At 41.4% G+C, this 18,814-nt stretch overlaps 1 protein-coding gene across 1 annotated transcript in view; it reads left to right on the top strand.

The window, feature by feature from the left end:
- Window positions 1-12,035, top strand: part of SHB (SH2 domain containing adaptor protein B) — an 83,646-nt gene extending 71,611 nt beyond the window's left edge. The window contains exon 7 of the mRNA XM_032675592.1: window positions 10,079-12,035. The gene's annotated coding sequence lies outside the window, so the exon portion shown is untranslated. The remainder of the gene's footprint in view (window positions 1-10,078) is intronic.
- Window positions 12,036-18,814: the final 6,779 nt, after the last annotated feature.

Consider the following 18,814-nt stretch of genomic DNA (forward strand, 5'->3'; position numbering starts at 1 on the left):
GGACTGGAGAGAACCCACCTTTTCCTGGCCTTGTGAGGGCTGAATGCCCCCCAGTTTGCCCAAAGATGGGGCCTTGTTCGATATAGAGACAGAGCAGGAGGAAAGTCCTCCAAAAGTGGAGACCCTCCCACAGGCAGGCAATGATCCTTCTTTCCCTAGGCTGACGTCCCCCTGTCCTGTCCCCCACAACTCTAAATCCTCATGTTCCCTGCCCCTGTGTCTCTATGGGGCATAACTGGGGGCACTCCTTCGGTAAGGTATGCAGGGAGAGGAAAGAGAGATCTTTTCCCCCAGCCCTATTCTAGGTCTCTAGGGCTAATATAGTGGGAGGGAATCACCTCACACTCTTTTTTTCTGGGAACACAGCTCCCTCATGAGGCAGACTTCAGCAGGGCCGTTTGAGGCTCCAGGTTCAGCTCAGTAATGAGCAAAACCATCTGCAACACCAAGGAAGCAGATATAACCCTCAACCCTCAGCACAGGTACAACTGGAAGAAGATGCCCATCTTGTAAGAGGCGAGGCTGGGGAGAGAAGCACTAGATCCTGTGGTTTTCCAGGAAGCCCAGATGTCCTGCTGCTCACTAGCCCTGCTCTACTCTAATTGTTAGTCCCAATCCAGGCTTGGCTTCTTCACCAAACTCTAGAGACTTAACTCCTTAAAAATCACATCACAGACTCCCACCTCTATAAACCCTGCTGCCCACCTAGCACTGCATTGTTACCCCACATGATGATGTTGTCCATGTATGGTAGATGTCCAGTGGGATTGCCCTGCTACAGTGCAGCTCAGATTAGCCTATGACAGATGGGGGGACTGTGTTCTCACCCTGGGGCAGTTGACTGCAAGTGTGTTGACATTCCTTCACATGAAAGCAAACTGTTGCACTCTTCTGCCAGAGGAATTGAGAAAAAGACATTGGCAATATCTGTTGTAGCATACCACTTCTCTGTCCTTGACTCCAGTTGGTATAGGAGCTCTAGCAGATCAACTAGAGCAGCACTCAGCAGCAGTGACTTCATTCATGGCACAATAGTCCCTGTTAACTTTCACTCTCCATCAGACTTCTGCACTGGCCATATAGGAGGACATTTAAAAGATGCTCACCACTCTTCGGCTGTGCATTGGGTGAATCAGCTCATGGACGGGAGACAGAGTATCTCAATTACTACATACAGTATGGCTGCTGGTGTAACCACTCACACAAGGGTGAACAAGAACCTTGAGAGTCTGTGCAATGAAACCACCAACATCAATCTCAGATGAGAAATGGGAGGTGTATTCTCTCATCCTCTCTACAAGATAACTTTCCCAGCACAGTTAAGTGCATCAGTGCCAGGGCCAAGGATATGCCTAATGTTTGTAGTAACATGTTCCAAAGCTCAACAACATAAAGGGGTATTCAGTGCAACAAGCCAACTTCAAAGACGGAGAAGCCTGCCAATTTATAACTGCTATAGCTATAGCATGCTCAATTCAAAACTCATGTTGTCTCAATACACAAGCTGGGTGCCATAAAGGACTGTGGTGGGTTGAGCTTGACTGGATGCCAGGTGGCTACAAAGCAGCTTTGTCACTCAACAGCACAGTGGAGAAAATAAGATGAAATAGCTTCTAGGTCAAGATAAAGGCAGCTCAATGAATAAAGCCTAAGGCCATACATAGAAGCAAAGCAAAAAGATTTATTCTCTCTTTCTCATCATCACGTGGTGCCTAGCCACTTCCTGTGAATTTGGGCCTTAGTACGTACAGTGATTGTTTTGTAAGACAAGCACCTTAATAACAAATCCCTCACACAATCCTTAACTTTTATTTTCTTGCTAAGTACAACATCAATATGGTATGGAATATCCCCTTTGGTTAGTCTGGGTCATCTGTCCTGACTATATTCCCTCCCAAACTCTTGCCCATCTCCAGCCTACTGGCCTTTGGACTGAGTTTGAATAAATAGCCTTGATGCTGTGTGAGGCCTGTTCAGCAATAATCAAAACACTGGTGTGCTATCAACACCATTCTAGCTACAAAAACAAAGCACAGCTCTATCATGGCTGCTACAGGGAAAGCACCTGTCCAGACCCAAAATAGTTCACCATGCTGGTTTGTGAGTACAGTGTCTCCCAGCTGCAGTCAGAATCTCATCTCCCTCCTCCCTACCCCTGCAGTGTTACGGGAAAGCCCTGACCTCTACCACTCCAGGCTGGCCCTCGCCCAAACCTTTCCTTCTTGCCAAAGCAGGGGAGATGTTGGAACCTCCTTCCTTGGCCCCACAGAGCTAACAATTGGCAAAGCCAATTGCTGTGTTTTCCTCCCCAAGCCCAAGCAGGGCAACAACTCACTGGGACCTGCCTGTCAAAGCCCTAAAGGTTTGTTCTGCTTCCTGTCAGGTCTAGAGTGTGCTTGCCCCAGAACCTTCTAACCCTGGGCCATTTTTGGAAAGATTCAGATACTGCAGGAGGGATAGGATCTGGCTCTCTGTCCAGCAGTAGGTCAGTCCCAGGTATTTCCCTCATGGCTGCCAGCAACTGTAGAGATGAGAACTGTGTTACTTGTTCCTATTCCTGAACAGGTCTTGTTCCTGCTCCAAGGAAACACAGTGTACAGTTGGCCAGGCTTTCAGCAGAGCTGTCCCTTGGAGCAGCTGCCAGGTTACAGAGGAGAGTGGCAGCTTTTCTCTCCCCAGGCTCTGTTGCCCTTCGCTGAGTTACAGCCAGCTGCTGTTTGTGAGCCTGCCACGGGCTGGATTACCTGCCTTAGTCAGCTCCTGGCATCTCTTCTTTGACGAAGTGAAGAAGTTTCCACTCAGGCAATCTGCAGCTGCCAGGGAAAACTCCGCAGCCTTGGGCTTCCTCTGAGGAAAGCTTGGGCACAGGTCAGGGCTCTCAGGCAGGCCGTGCCCTGAAGCTGGGATCTAAGCCCTGTCTCTACAGGCCACTGTCTCCACTCCCCATTCTCCTTCCAAGGCTTTGCCATCAGGCCTGTGAAGGCAGCACTGCCATAGGAGCACACTGACAGCCCAACAGGTCTGGCAGCCCTCCTTGACCTGGGCCACTGCCCAAGTGCTTTGGGATACTACAGGCCTTCCAAAGCTGTGATTCACATGGAATCCAACCCTGGGTTTGCATCCCAACAGGAATCTGCTGACTCCTGCTGACTCCACCACCCACCTCACAGTTCCAATTCTGTTGAGAAGGAAACAGGGACAGCATTTCCTGCCTAGGAAGAAACATTTCCCAGTCCTGGGAAATGTGTTGGGTATCTCACCCTGTGGTGTGTGTCACCCGGTGCTACCAAATGCGATGGGGACAGGTCCTTTTAAGGATCCTCAGCAGAATTAGAACAGGCCACAATGTTGTGGTTGCAATTAGATTTTTATTATTGTATAAAGTGAGTCAATTTTAGACCGAAAATCTTTTAAAGACTCCACAGTAGCGTTCTCAGTAATATCAAGCATAGCAGAAATATTTAGAACAGGTGTTTCAAGTTCAAATAGTAACTAAAGTTGGAAAGTTCTTTGAAAATTTTGTATTTTCTTGCAGTCAGTGATCTCCTGAGTGAGAACTATCTCCTGTATTTGATTGGCTTTGAGCTGCTATTAATTTAAATGGAATTTGGTCATCTGACTGAGGAAAATATTGAAGAAGATGTCATGACATTAGGGAAGTTTTATGATGCTTTGAATTGATTCAAAAAACATAGAATGAAGAATATATTCCAAACTGATTTAACTCAGATGATGAAAGTAAAATGTCTTCATTTTTATGTTCTGTTTTCAAAAGTAAACTTCTGTGAAGCAATAGATCCTTTTCTCTTTCATGAAAGATCTGTTCCTTGCTGTTCATTTTCAACCAGCATATTTATTTGAGTTTGAAGTATTTTAATCATCATAGGGAAAAGATCAGTGAAAATATTATTTGCAGTTCATAGAAAAGTGCTCAGCTTAAGATTTTCTCTCAAAAGAGATGAATCAGTCACTAAAAACTCTAATCATGAGTTTTTATAATTAGGAAGGTGGTCTGAAGAAAAAATACAGATCTGAAAGTACTAATAGGAGGAGTGGCTTAAGGAAGGATTGCTACAAGTTAAAGTTGTAAATATGGAAGATGTGAAAAAGCAAAATTTAATTAAGAATGGTTTCTTTAAAGCGGGTATTGCAATAATGCAAGATAGAGGTTCAGGTGTTGTGAGAGTTTCCAAAGGATGTGGTGCTTGGAGGAAAATGTCAAAGGTGGGATATTACGGGAAAGGTGCAAAAAAGTTTGAAAATTACCTTCAAAAATTATGTTAAAGGGAAAGTCATGGAGCATAGTCAAAGGAGAGTTTTTTCTTGTGAAATTTTCCTTGTGGCAGTGTGGCCTTCCTCTGTTTGGAAGGGTATCCCATCCAATCATTTCCATCTTTAGAATGGCGTCCGGGGCAACTTTTGGTGACTAGCTCCTGGTGAGTACATGCCTTTAAATGTGAAAGAGCTTTGAATGAGAACCAACAGATGTAAAATAATAAGCCAGAGAAGGATGCCAAGGTGGTGTGTATGTGCTGCTATACTTTGGACAAATGCAGTGTGATTTGTCATGCAGTTAACAATAATGCAAGAAAAAAGCATGACAGTTCAGATAGCTTGAGTGTGGTGTAAATTAGACAAGTGGAGGTATTGCATCATTCTGCTGAACTAAAAATACCCTCTCCTGGGAGCTATCCCTGCCCAATGTAATGCCTTGCAAGTCTGGAAAACTTATAAAATTATCTGCATCCCAATTGACATGGAAACACCTTGTCAAATTTACATCAGTGTAATTTCATCAAACCCTATTGCACTGCTGGAACTGCACAGGCAGCTGAAGAGAGAGCAGCTGAAGAAGACATTTAGTCCTTTCAGGCCCTGTTGAGAGGGAGAAGGGATATGCGAGTCTGCCTAATTACTATGCATTGCTTTGGCAGAGCAAGTCCACTTCATCTAGGCTTTTCTGCAAGTGGGAGGATTAAACAGCCCATACATAATTATCCCTTCCAGAAGGGACTCACACTCTCAGTGCAGTGCAGGGAACGCCACTCCTATTTTTTATCGTGTTGTATTAAACCCCACCGTTGACAGGAAAATGCATTGACGCTGCCATCAAGAGAGGGCAGCCTTTGTAAACTGCATCTCTCCTCCTCGTAGCACAGTACTGTGTCTGCCTTTCTGGTGGTGTATTTCCATGCAAAGTTCTTGTCATGTGGGCTGCTCACCTGTTTGCTAAGCTGTGGATTTTTGTCGAAGCTGTGCAGGACAGATACCATCTCCTGGACTGAGCTAGAGCAGCATGACCCATGTAAGCTTCCCAGGGAACATGGTGGTGGGGCTGGTGGCAGTTGACAGCTACCTAACCAGTGTGATGTGTGATTAGGGCTGCCTCGATCACACATAAACCACAACACTAATATCAGTAGGAACCAGATCCCCTACAGAAGTTCTCATAAACCTTGGTTTTCTTCAGTCGGATTAAGCAAATCCCAATTAGGTATAAATCTTCCATTTGATGATCTCACAGGTGTGTTTCAGATTACACTGGCAGGTCTAGGTAAGCAGTGAGAACTGGATCTATTATAAGGCCAGATATCACCTTCACCCATCCAAGATTCTTTTCCTTCAACTGCACATACAAATTTTCTCCTTTATTCATTATTAGAATATTGACCTTGTATTTCTATTGCTTGAGTTTCAGATTTCAATGAGAATCCAGTTGCAAGGGGCATAAAATAAAAACTCCATCTGAGGACTTTTGAAATATGTTTAAAAGTTTTATTGCCTTCAGTTATCTGTGTACCAGAGCCTGGTGGTGTTTGTTTTTTTTTTCCCCAAGGATCTGGGTCATAATTGAATAAATACAAGATAAAATTCATCTCCATGAAGTGCAGAGGTCAGCAGCAGCTCATTAGTAATCAGTCTGGGTTCACCAGCATTTCCACTGAGATCTCTTACATTCTCAGTTAGAGTGGGTCACAGAAGGATCATGGAACTTTTAATGAATACAAAGAGGGAAACATCTGTGTCTTTTTGGCGTTTTTAACTCAGGAAGAGCAAACAATGAGGAACGATGTATCATCAGAAGCAATGAATCTTCAGGCAACAACTCTAAAAAGTAATAAACAATTGCTACCACTCAGAGCGCTGCGAAGAATGATAAAATTGGTTACCCTTGTACAGCATTCAGACACCCTGGGAAAACTTAGAAATTATCTAGCTGGATGACAGTGAACAGATCTAAGTATTTGCTACATCCACGATTGTGTTCAGCCATAATCCGGAGTCTCCGGTTTGCAATTTACCACATTCTTTCTCCCAGTTCAGTGCTATTGTTGGAAAATTTTTTCAGTGAGTCATCCATGGTTTTACAACAGGGAATGAGGCCTACAGCAGTCATTTCAACCTGCATTAACAAGGGACTGAGAGACATGCATTATTGTTTTTGTTTCAGTGATGTAAAATGCAATACAACACCACCTTAAACAGGCCAGGGAAAGCTAACAGGCACTTCTTCATTTCTGGACAATAGCTGAGCCTAGTTTGCAATGTCTGTCTGATGAAAAGTAAGCCATGTTGATGCTGGATTGCAGCATAAGTTATCTTATTTAGTTTATCTCATCTTAATTATTTTTCCTATGTCATATTACGCATTCAGTCTAAAAGGCTGTAAAACAAGCAGTATAGGTGCAAATGCATGTGTCTGTGTCTTTACTAAGGAAAGAAAAGATATTTCTTCTTCTGGATGAGATTCAGAATAGTATGGGGTAATTGAGAATAAAATATTCCCAAAACCATTGGTGGCCAAAAGGTAGGATTCTATGAAATGCATGAAAGCTGGGAAAGAAATTACCTTCCAGGTAAAATTAGTCATGTTATTTTAGTTGACTCAATAGTTCCACCAACTATTTAATTTACGTACCCCTCTGCTCTGCCAGAGGCCGGCTATGAGAGAAGGCTTCAGGGAGCATGAGGCTAATTATTTGCATGAATAGCATTTTCACATGTCCTCTAGCAATAGCATCTGAATGTCTTGGTCACAGAGTGCTTTCAGAAAGAGATATCCTTTGAACCTCACAGGCTATGAACCACATGCAGCATGGTTAGGAAAGTAAGAAGTGGTAGGAACAAAGAATGAAAGTAGAATCACCACCACTGACTCAGCACCTGCTTCTATTCAGAACAGCTTCAGCACAGCTTTTTGATCTTTTTTTCCCAGCATAGCTTTCACAGAGATTAAATCTGAGTCTTAGCATGTGGGTTGGATTTGAACAATGATTATACATTTTTTAGAAATGGGACATGAAGATGAGACCTGAAGAAGAGTAAGTTATTTGACTGATTGACTTATTTTTGTGTTATTTTTGAAAAATCATTGAGAAATTCCATGCAATTGCTCGTGCTGTATTTTCCTATTACCCAGATAAAAATGGTGAGCAATTGTATTGTGCATCACTTCAGTTTTATTTGTTTTCCTCTCTCCTTTTCACTGCTATTGTTGTTGTTGTTATTATTGTTATTACAACGTTAGTATTAGTACTGTTATATGTTACTTTGTTTCAATTACGAAACTGTTCTTATCTCAATCCACAAGTTGTACCTTTTTCTTCCAATTCTTCTCCCTATCCCACCAGGGGCAGGGGTGTGAGCAAGCAGCTAAGATGCTGGGTTAAACCACCACACCTGGTTTACACATGTTACACTTGGCTAACTGAAATTATCTCAGCACAGAAAGTTCAAGTGCGTGCTGCAGACATGGTATTGGTCCATCAGTGGATGTATTGTACACAGACAGAGCCAGAAGCTTGCAGAAAATGAACTCAGAGCACAGGTTCCTTTGATTGTAGCAGAAATACAAGGCAAAATGAAACAGAACATTCAGAATATTCTGAAATATTCTAAGTGGGCTTAGATAAATTATAGGCATATTCATGCCTCCAGAATTAATTTTAAAAAAATCCAGTCTAAACTCTAACTTTTGGAAATATTCAGGAAAAAAAAACAAACAGGAAATAAGATTATCTGGGGAAAAAAAAATAAAAAACAAACGGCAAATAATCCAGGAACATAACAAGTAGTACTAGTAATCTGTAAAAATTCATATAAAAGCATCCATTCAGTCACTATTGGTTTAAAATCATTTATCTCTAGAATATGCAATAATATTTCAAATAATCAAAATTGTCCAGAGAACTCTGAATGTCAAATGAGGTCCCTTTCAGCCAATGTAGCAGATAAATTCCTAGCATGCTGTCTTGCTCTCTAGAGAAAGAGACACACACTGTTATAGCAATCTAAAGACTTTTATTCCCAAACCACTTTGTTTCCTGATGAACAAAACAAACAGGTTATGTAGCTACTCTGTGATTTATTAGATCTAAAATAATGGGTTTTCCATGATAATAAAAATCCATTCACTCTCATCCAAGCGCAAGAAGCTTTTTTTCCTAGCTGCAAATACCTCCAGGCTTCTTAACCTTTGTATAATTACTTATTTATGATAACTTTTTTGAGCGACTGCATGTTGCAATCGGAGAAGCTGCATGCAATGTCCATTCACAGATAAGGACTGGAGAATTTATCACACCTATTCTATTAACCAGAATATTTGTAGGTCTGGAAATAACTGAATTTCAATAATTATGGAGCTCATCTAAAAATCAAGGACGTATTTGATTCTTTTCTTCCCTCTTCCCAATAAAAGAATATGTGTCTGCAACCCTGGAAGCATCACAGTGCTGTGTGTACTTTTTAAGAGTTGATTGCTCAAAGCCCTGCTCAATTAAAGCCTCAGACATGATGGAGAGAAATGCTGACCTAGCTAAGACCAAGGTCCATCCAATACAGTGCTGACAGTGTCCAGAAACAAACAGAAAAATGAGTTTTCTGTAGGAAGAGATCTGCAGCAGTATCGATCTTGCTCCATCTTTCCAGTTTCCAACGGTTCAGGGATTCTGAATAGCATCCCTCAAAGAAATTTTGCACCGTATATTTATCTGGTCGCTCTTTTTTTTTTTTTTTTTAGTCCATTAAGTCTAACAAGGACAGAGAAACATGTCCCACAGGCAAAACAACAAAGTCAGCACGTTTGCTCCAAGATCTCTGAAAAGAACCCACTTCTGCAAAACAAGGCCTTTACCTTGCAGTAAAGTATGTGTAGGATTTGTACCCAAATCTCCTCCTCACTACTCGACAGAAAAATCGAAGAAAATGTATGGCTACTGCTTGACTCCAACAGCCTTTCCACAGCTCCTGAACCAAGGAGGTCCTAAATGGCTGTTGCTTAGAACTTCCTATTACCCAAACAGGGAGTCACCTGCACTGGGCAGCTACGCTAAACGTTAACCCAAGCAAATTTTCTAAGTGATGTTTCCCCTCTAGTTGTCACCAAAGCCAATGATGTGGCCCTTTTGAGGAATAGAATGTATTGATCCCCACGGGAAGACCATCACACGTGTCCAGGAGCTGGTGATTCGCAGCGCAGTTACCCTGTATGTGCAGCGTGGCCCTAAGGATGCGGAGATCCCTTGGCTGCAGGATAAATTCAGCCAGCTCACTGCAGTAGTGCAGCCTGCAGTCAGCTCACCCCATTTGGTACTAGCGATTACATCTCCCGTGTTTAATGGTGCAGAAGGAAGATTTCAAGTTAACTTTGTTACTGTTTTGACTGTAGCAATGGTAGAGCCGCTCCTTGCAAGAAAAACCTGTAATTGCTCAAAAGACCAAGAAGGGATATTGCCTGCAACAGACCATGGCTACAGGGCATGCTGCATGTTGGAGGTTACTTGGTCTTGAGAGCAAATAATTTGCAAATTATTTTATTATTAATTACTATGCAGTCACTAAGCTGAAAGTTATCTCCTAAGTCATGCGACCAATAGAAAGAAGTAATTACTAAGTTACTTGAAAATCAGAATAATTTATATTCAATTGGAACAAAGACATTAATGACATCAAGAGCCCAGTGAGGGATATTTTATCATCTGGAATCCCCAGAGATGGATTTGTGCTCTCAGGTTAATTTCGACTTATATAACTTGTTTTGCACATCCACTTAAAAATGACGTGTTTTTTATTTCAGGCCTTTTCTTGACCTAAGATGATTTAAGCATTGTGAACACAAGAAGCTTTACTGTCTTCTGTGTTCAAAACTCTCAGCCAGCCAAGAAGTGTCATGGCCAGCATGGAACCAGGACAGCTTCAGGAGGAAAAGCAAAAGTGGTGAAAACTGGATTTTCTACTAACCAACCTTCTCACATAACCATGTTCTAAAATTACTTATTGTGTATGATTAGAATTAGGCTTTCAATAGACCTCAGCTTATGTTTCACATACCTGACTAAAAGTTTTTTCAAAAATCACTTGGGCACTCAGACCTTAGCACTGTAGACCTGGCCATGAACTCTGTCTTTCATCATCCTGGGGAAGAAAAGGACAGAGGGGAGAGTCAGTTTGCAGTGACAAACACATGGCAATGTTCAGGTGGGGATGATTTTTTTATCCAACTTAGCATGAGAATTCTGTGACTTGGGCTGTATCTTCACTACAGTCTGCCATAATGAGTGAAGATTAAGAGTTCTGGACAGAAAAAGTCAAACTGCAAAAGTCAAATGGCTTCAGGACTGAAGGCAAAGACATAAATCTGCGTAGTGAGGCATAGCACTGTCCAAGACCTACTCAGGAAAGCTGTTTTGTGGATCATTAGCTCTGAACAACAATCTTCTGCTGAGGGTCACTTCCACTACAGTGGCCAATTCCATATTCCTGATTGTGCCTGGAATGTACCTAGACGCACAGCTCTAGAACAGAATTGTAAAACAGAATCAGGAATGTGAACATAATGAATTAGAGATCTTTGACATTTACCACTTCAGTTTTTAATCTAAATTTTTACCTGCTGTTATCACTTGTTTCTTGGATGCCTGGTCAGACTCCAGAAGGTTGTTGTGCTTTCTCAAAGTAAAAAAAAAAAAAATAATTCTTGCCTTACTGATATAATATAATAGGACTGAATAATATAGTGGAAAATCTATCTATGGGACAAGAAAATATAGAAGGTGAAAGTTAGTATAGCAACAAAACCTTTTGAATATCTGACAAAGCCCAAGTAACTGTTGTTCTTCCTGAAATAATACAAAAAAACCCAGGAAACAAGTTCAAAGAGAGTGAGTTTCCCTGGCAACAAAAAACATGTGAAAATTCTTAGTTCAGCTCCTGCATTCCTATTCTCAAGTTTCCATTCATTTCATGGTATTTAATGCTCAAACTTTCCTTGGAAAGCAAAAAACCTGGCACAACCTTCACACAAACAGTTGAGTCAGTCAACAGTTGTGTGAGCCATTTACTGTCTTCGTGCCATGGAGAAGCATGAGAGCCAACTGGACAGCCTGAGGTACTGCTTGTAGTGGTGGTGGTGCTGCCTATGGATCTCTGCCTTTACCACAGGCATGAATCTGACTTTAGATGAGGCAGCTGGCATAACTATGTTACAGAAAAGTAGGAGTGAAACTCCAGTCTAGGGTGGTACCAAAGGAGCAGCTTTCCTGCCTGGTACACTTTGTTTGTGGTGAAATTTTCTTATTGCCTCTTGAACCCTTTGTTATAGCAGTCTGAGTAACCAACTGAGAGAGGAAACTTTCCAGCAGAAATATGCGCTACAAACTTTCATGGATCACAAAAGCTTTGGGTTAATTTAGGGAATGTATTTGCAGAGCCAGGAAATCGGGTCCCGGGCATTCTCACTTATAAATGAGAGTTCTCAGTTTTTACAGAACTCAACTCAAGCTGCAGTGTTTAACTCCCAACCTAGCACCTCCTACTTAAAATGATGGAGACCCCTCCTTCCTCCCCAGTTCTCAGGAGAAAAAAATGGGATATGGTAACGGCCAGGATTTTTAAAATCTGGATATCAGTATATGTGAGGGGTATGATTTAATTTTTACTGCAATTGATTAAGTAAGAGAGAAGATACTGTTTTCCACAACAGGTGAGGACTGGAAGACCTGTTGGAATACCAAGGAATTTGTGCTACAGGGATAAATTATTTTATTTCTTTTTCCTTATTTTCATTCTGTTTATTCCATGTCCATGTTGCAAGAAGGATAAAACCAGAGATTATTCATATGAATAAGGATATTAACCAATATACCTGATTACCAGTACAAAATACATATCTGGGTGAGAAGCAGCCTATTTTAGTTTTCCACACTACTTGCAGACCAGTTAATCTGTAGCTCATTTAAATTCACTATTTAAAGGGGCCACCTTCTAACACTTGCTGTGGTGCATTCCCACTAGGCTGCTCTGAAATCCCAGGAATTCTCATTAGGCCTTGTCCTTGATTAATGACTCCAGGGTGATGAATCTCCCCTTGATCTTACCAGAAACACCTTTTTCTGATCCATACCAGGAACTTCTGTTGCATAACCAAGGCATAGAGCAAGAGATAACCAGTCATCCCCAAATAGCCTTGGAATATTATTTGTCTGAATCACAGCTCAAGCCGAACAATATTATTGTTACTGGACATTTGAGGAAAATTACTGACCTGGATTGAGGGCAGGATGACTGACTGACAACTAAAACCAAGCAACTCGAAACCCTATGAACAGAAGTTCCAAGTGAGGCCCCTTGAGCTCCCCTGGGCTTCAGTGGCTGCATCAGTACCTCCCGCTCCTGAAGTTGGGACTGGTGCCCCCACTCCTCAAGGCTCAACCCTTTGCCCGTTGAGAGATGTAAAGGCATTAGGTATGAATTTTAACAGGTACTTTTGTACACATATACACATATTTACATCTCTGTGTCTCTGCATGTGTGTGTGTGAATTAATTCAAATACCCTCTATCAAGTACAGTATGGATGTTGCCATCTATTATTAAGTCAGTGTTGTAATTGCAGTAAATCCAATTGCATCTCTTTCTAAATTCATCAATGATCAAGTGCTGCCAAATCCTTTAGACATAAACCACTGAGCCAGTCTGGGACTAAGATTGTGTTCAACTTCACCTAGGCTCCATATGGAGCTTAGAAAGCAAGGGGGTCCTCCTTGAATGTCTGGACTCAACATGAAGGTCTCCCTTACCATTTTGCATCCTTACCTTTTTGCATCCTTGATCTCTGCGTAAATCATTCTAACCTGCTTCTAATCTGATTGTCCCAAGTATGCTTCATAATACGATTGCCCTGTGTATGCTTCATCTACGTAGTAAGAGAAAACCTTGCTGCCAAACTTTGTTGAGTCGTGCTTTCACAAATTTATGTTAAATGTGCTTTTGCTGAAATCTTTGATGTGATTCTTTAAATGACCTAAATCACTAACTGGTGACATCACTCAAAGAAATCAGTTTATAAATTCAAAACGGAGACTTAGCTGTTTCTTCATGCCACTCACAGACTCCCAGACTTTCATGGATGCTAAAATATGAAATTAGACAGAAAAATTCAGTGAAGGAAAAAAGCAGTTAGAATATTCAAAGACACAACATGAGGGTCAGAAATCTCAACTCACACATGGTTGAAACAAACCTGGTCTTGGGCAATTTCTAATACCTCCTGTATTACCCAGTGCTACACTCAGGGTTCTGGACAGAATCACAGTTCTTCTGAAAGAAGACAAAAAGAGCCTGGTTGTTTCACTCATTTAAGAGAAGGCTTTAAGGCATTTAATTACTTCCTGTAAAAACATCAGATTACAAAGTGCTGTGTTGGGTGAGCAACTCTTTGAGCTAAAACACAATGTTGGCATAGGAACAAAGGAGTACAGACTGGCTATCGGTAAGTTTAGGGTAGAAATTAAGGAAGATTCCTAACCACTGGAGCAGGGAGGTTCTAGCAGTGCCCGCCTACAGGTTTCATAGGCTGCCAGTCTGGCTTTAGAGAGAAGCACAGCTGAATTTTTCAGAGGGTTGTTTGATGAGGTGCCTGAAGCAGAAGGAATGAGGCCTCCTAAGCCAAGAACCACTGCCAGTCTGGATTCTTTACCTCAAAGTTTATCAGCAAAGGCATCTCTTGACCCAAAAACATTTGCTTGGCACTCCAATACACAGTAATTCCTATATTCAGAATACATTACTTACAGTGGAGGTGAAACACAACTTCCTTGTTATGATTTGAACACGTGAAATGATATGTTTATTTTCCAGGAGTTATTAACTGGAAAGGATAAATAGGAGAGATTTTCACTTGCAGTTTGTCCTAGGTCATATTATTGATAGCAGCCTGAAATGCAGACCTCTGACCTCTTTTACTGCCTGGAGTCTGTGATCAGCCATGAGGCAATGATGGGAGCTGACATCACTAGATGTCAAGCAGTGAATATATTTTCTGTCACAGAGACATGCTTATCCTTGTGTCTTCACTGTTCTTTCACAAATCTTCGGTCAGAGTAGCTAAAGTAGCTACCACATCACTCCCTTGGTTAAAAGACCTAAATTTCTTCAGCATTATGAATAGAGCAGTGTTTGTTACACCAGGTGAGTACAGCACAACTCAGTTATAAAAAAACAAATTATGCCAATCCATAGCAGAAGGCTTCCTCTCTTTTCTGCAGCAATGTGAGCACCACAAGGTGTAGCTCATACCACGCTCCCTTTCGCGGTGCGTGTTTCTCATCATGTCCTTAAAGAGAGCTTTCCACAGAATCTTTGCCTTTAAAAACATTTTCTCACAGGTGATGCATGAGGACTGCAGGAAGGGATGTGATGGCAATATGAATCTGAGAGGAAGACAGTGAAGACAGTGTCCTTATAGTACCCGTAGCAGGTGGCCCCATCCAGGAATTGTGCTTAGCATCAGGGAGGCACAAAATCCTGGGTCCCCAGGCTGTGTCATCTACACTAGCTGAAGGTCTGCTCTTGGAGAAACAGTGGTTTACAAATGCTTGGAGAAGCCCGAAGTCTCTTTCCCTCAGTCTGACTGCTTGTGGCCTCAACACTTTCACTTCCTCAGGAATTGTGCTTTTTCTGCCAACCCTGGCTGAGTAATCAGAGTTATCTCATGATCCTAAAAGACAGAAGGGGAAATGTTAATTTTCTGCTTACAAGCTAGCTCTCCTTAACTTGCTTTTCCTAACGGACCTGCGATGCATAATAAGAAACTCACTGGCTGAGAAAACTCACACTGGAAATCTCCTTCCTCATGCTCCTGAAAGGGTTTGCATGAACTTCATGCAGCCAGCCTAGCAGAGCAGATGAAGGTAGATTTTTATTCAAGAAGGTTCGAAATTAATCTCACACCTAGGAGCAAAATCTCCCGTCTGACAAATCAAAGTGACAATTACCACACACTTCCACTCCAAGCAGGAGTAATGCAACTAGAATGTGCAGAGCAAGGGCTGACACTGAAGAATCTCTCACATTTTGTCCACTTTAATTTTTGGGCAGTCCTTAAGGAGTCACAGTTTCTCCCACCATCTGGAATGACTAAAAAAAAAAAATAATAATAATTTTCAAAATCAAATAACAACCATAATCCTTAAGTGGTCCTTGCAGATCTATGCTGGCTCCCGTGGCATTAACTGGTAAATACCCTCCTGACTAGAGATCAGGTTGCATAAACAATCCCACTCTTCACATACAAGAACAGGAACTCTTATTCCACATAGGAATATCCAATTGCAATTGTAGAATTGACTGTACTGTTTGAATATTTAAAGTTAAAACCACTGTACTAAAAAAATGAATAAATTGAAGTGCCAATTTTAATTTTCTAGGCAAAAAATTGAAATATAAAGCTTCTACCACTCAATATTATCATCTGAGACCAGTACATTACCTTATTGAGGACTGTCTGTGTGTGAGAGTAAGGGTTTTGATACTAAAAGCAGTGGTATTTTTATTCAGAAGATGAAATACGAAAGTTCTGACTTCTTACTGCTTCAAGTTGTCTACAGCAGCAGTATTTGACTGATCATGTTGACTGTAACAAAAAGCTTTCGTAAAAGTAATAGAAAAAAATTATTATTAAAGATAGTGGGGAAAAAAATCAGCTGGTATGTACATAGCTTTTAATAGTCAGTGCTCTAGAAGGAGAAACAAAGATTTAATACTCTTAAGAGAATCTTCTATTTTTCTAAAAGGAATGTGTTAAAGCGACAATCATTTGAGGAAAGCTGGAGTACAGTTGTGTGACCCAGAGTGTTGTTTTACACTTCGCACGGTCATATCAAACCAGAGCAATATTGCAAAACTGACTTTTCTTATCCTTTTCAATGGTATTCACATTAAAATATGAACAGCACTGCACGTTTTGTGCTGGAGTATGGGTGGTTTAAGCAACGTGTATCTCTCATTCCTCAGTGACTCATACTATTTCCTGTTTTCTGTAAACGATTGTACAGCTTGCAGGTCTGTCCTAAGTATGAATATTAAAAATCATGGATATTGTGCCATTTTCTATCCAGCTTTTCTTCTTACAACAAGAGAGAGAATCTAAACTTTGATTCAAAGTGGGCACGCAAGGCATCTGAGCACTGAAGGAGATCCAGTACCACAAGCAGGCAAACAGCTACCAAACCCCACTCAAATTCTTACTTCTTCTGTCATTCATTGCCAGAAGGTGATATCTCTATGCAAACAGATGTTTCTAATCAGCCTTATTCAGTCTAGTTTGCTACCTGTAATTTAGAGTCTGTAATACTACACTCATTTCCCTGCAAGTGTAACTCACAAAACAAGATTCATGAATAACTGCTAGGGTACCTTCTTCTCCTTTTTTGTATGTTGGACAAAGGTACTGATGGTGCTCACTCAGGCTACAGAGGCACTTCCTCTGCAAGTGGTGAGCAGACCAATCAGATTTATTCAGAGCAAGGGAACACACTAACTCACCATGTAGGCAAGTTAACTAACAGTGCTGTGTTTTGCTGCAATTAGATAATCATGCCAATTCATACAAAAATCAGAAGGAGCTGTTTTGGCCAACGTCTGAATTTTGGGCAACATCTCTGTGTTGCTCCCTGGAATCACAGACCTAGTACATGAGCTTCTTGAAGCCTCAAAAGGTAAAGCTTCTTATTTGTACTATATGTTTCACTACACGTTTCAGTTTCTTCTATTATGGTATGGCTGGAGAGTCTCTGTGACTCGTACTCAAGGAGAAAAAGCTCAGGTGTAAAAACTGTCTGTAGAGGAAAACAGAGTGACACAACAAGATAAAAATGTTATGTCAGTTTTTTTGGTTGACATACTGAAATGATGCCCCAATTGAAATGCAGTTTTAACTCAACTTTTTCAACAAGACTTAGTGATGAAAAAAAGGTATCACCTGTTGTGATTTGAAAAGCATTGTCCAGGCAGCAAGTTACTGATCCATTCCTGTTATGCTGTAAGAAAAACTAAGGATAATAGAACTTCATCACTGAATCACAGAAACCTAAAATGGTTTGTGTTGGAAGAGACCTTTAAAGGTCATCTAGTCCAACTTCCTGCAGTGAGCAGGGACATTTCAACTATATCAGGTTGTTCAGAGCCCCATCCAACCCAGCCTTGAATGTTTCCAGGGATGGGGCATAGACCACATCTCTAGGCAACCTGTGCCAGTGTTTCACCACCCTCATCATAAAAAAATTCTTCCTTTTATCTAGTCTAAATTTGCCCTCTTTTAGTTTAAAACTACTACCCATTGTCCTATCACTACAGACTCTATCAAAAATCAACCTTCTCTTCTCCAGTCTGAACAACCTCCACACTATTAGCCTGACTTCATAGGTTCTCAAGCCCTCTGATCATTTCTGTGGCTCTCCTCTGGACCTGTTCCAATAGGTCTATATCTTTCTTGTACTGAAGATTCCAGAGCTGAATGCAGCATTCCAGGTGGTATCTCACCAGCATGGAATACAGGAACAGAATCTCCTCTCCCAGCCTGCTAGCCATGTTTTTTTGTGCAGCCCAGGATATGGTTGGCTTCTGGGGCTTGCTGGCTTATGTGCAGCTTTTTATTCATCAGTACATCCAAGTCCTTCTCAGCAGGGCTGTTCTCAATCCTTGCATCCTCCAGCCTCTGTAGATACTGGGGGTTGCCCCACCCCAGGTGCAGGACTTTGCCATTTGGCTTGGTTGAATCTCATGAGCTTCCCATACCCCTCCCTGCAAAGAGTTTCAAGCAATACAGAGGAGTACAAAGCTCAGCCTAAAATTATAGATGTCCATTCTATTTATAGAGTTATTGCCTCTCTTTGTCTCAACAGCCTTCCAGGTTGAGACAATCCATACTCAACCACTTCATTTAGGTATGGGCTGGCTGTCCATTTAGACTGCAAGCTGAACTGCTAATATAATTAATCCATAACTTCTTGCAGTTAAGTACCTAGAAAGAGGTCAGGTTGTTAAAATCTCTGACTGGGGTAACAGCGAGCAACAACGAATAGTCCTCCTGTAGGACTGTTCTGCATAGGTGGTGGTCCAAAGTGGATTAATGGCAGTCAGAGCTGTAGACGTCAAAGACTGTCAGTGGCAAAGCTGAACTTGACACGCCCCTCAGGAACAGCAGTAGCAGTAGCATTTGGAACAGCAATGAAAAACTTACAAGGGACAACTCAACCCCACTGAACAAAAAGAAGAGCCAGCAGAACACAGCTTGATTTTTCTGAGGGATGTTTCTGTTGTAAGGAGTTCACTTGAAGTTTATGAGTTTTATGCAAAATGAACTATTGTCAAAAATGCCTGCCCAGTCAAAATGTGCAATTATCAAATTGTATATCAAACCCAGGAGGATAAACCTCAGACACAAAGAAGAAAGCAATCTTACCTCGTAGACGGGACCCTTCAGAGGGGTAGGTCTGTCCTAGAGGTGTTATCTGAACACAGAGAGTCCTTTGTGT

This window comes from Chiroxiphia lanceolata, chromosome Z (genome assembly GCF_009829145.1).
Source record: "Chiroxiphia lanceolata isolate bChiLan1 chromosome Z, bChiLan1.pri, whole genome shotgun sequence".
NCBI lineage: Eukaryota > Metazoa > Chordata > Aves > Passeriformes > Pipridae > Chiroxiphia > Chiroxiphia lanceolata.